This window comes from Sinocyclocheilus rhinocerous, unplaced genomic scaffold (assembly GCF_001515625.1).
Source record: "Sinocyclocheilus rhinocerous isolate Xijiao unplaced genomic scaffold, SAMN03320098_v1.1 scaffold2184, whole genome shotgun sequence".
In the NCBI taxonomy this organism is placed as follows: Eukaryota; Metazoa; Chordata; class Actinopteri; order Cypriniformes; family Cyprinidae; genus Sinocyclocheilus; species Sinocyclocheilus rhinocerous.
Genome location: NW_015635537.1, coordinates 47,089 through 48,100, shown reverse-complemented (window position 1 = coordinate 48,100; position 1,012 = coordinate 47,089). Strand labels below are relative to the sequence as shown.

Here is a 1,012-nt window from a genome sequence, read left to right as displayed (position 1 = left end):
CGTGTTTGAATCGTCAGTGGCAAATTCTTTTAATATGAAAACGTACTTACATGTTGTGAGTCAGAAGCGCCAGACTGTCCTTGCAAAGTTGGAACTGCCCAACTTTATAGAAACGGCCTTTGTGCCACAGACGCATTAGGCTACTGGTTCAGGAAACTGTCCTTCTATAAAATGCGCTGCACACATCTGAATATTTGGGTTGAACTGTTCTGGAACAGTGTTGTAAATACAACTTAACCACTGATTTCTAGTTGTGTCCTCTTTTGGAAGACCAAACAAAGTAGTTTCGCTTTCACAACGAAACTATTATTAGAATTATCAACAGTTGTGCAGCCAAATATTTTTAAGTTACGCCTTCTTTCTTTGCGTGAACGTTTGGGCGGCGTTATGCAAATCTTCTCACATCGTGACGTAGACATGTGGGGTGTGTTAGAACGAGCCGTTTTAGGTAGGCGTGGTTGACTCTTAACTTTTATAAAGAATATCTCTTTGGATTTGAGACTTTAGTCTTTGCAACTTTACAGATCTTCTTTATGCACCAAGAGCTTGTAACACTCCAAAGAGAAAGGAAAAATTGAAATCGCATCATATGACCCCTTTAAGAGCATGAGACTTTAAAAAAATTACAAAATCGTACTGACCCCAAACTTCTGTGTACATGTAATATTTATTTTAAATTGGTTAGTTTGTGCAAGTACCAGAAAAAAATATGCTAAAGTTTCACCTTTAGAAGTACAACAGCCTGGCAGCCTTTTACAAAAATTAACCATGGTTTTATTACAGTAGCCACAGTTTACCACAGTATTTGTACTAAAACTGCAGTAACCACAAATTTACCATGGTAATAATAATGATACGTTCTAGTACTTATGTAACACCATGTTTATTTCTCACGAGGTATCCTCAAAGGTGCATCTTTGTAACTTATCTACCCTTAAAGCATGCATACTTGTATGGTACTAATATGCTCCCTTTTAGGGGTATAGTTGCACCTTTGAGGTTACTGCCCCAG

General features: G+C 37.6%; 1 protein-coding gene across 3 annotated transcripts in view; it reads left to right on the top strand.

The window, feature by feature from the left end:
• LOC107747227 (interferon-inducible double-stranded RNA-dependent protein kinase activator A homolog) overlaps positions 1 to 1,012 on the top strand; it is an 8,314-nt gene that overhangs the window by 1,870 nt on the left and 5,432 nt on the right. The gene's annotated exons all lie outside the window — the stretch shown is intronic.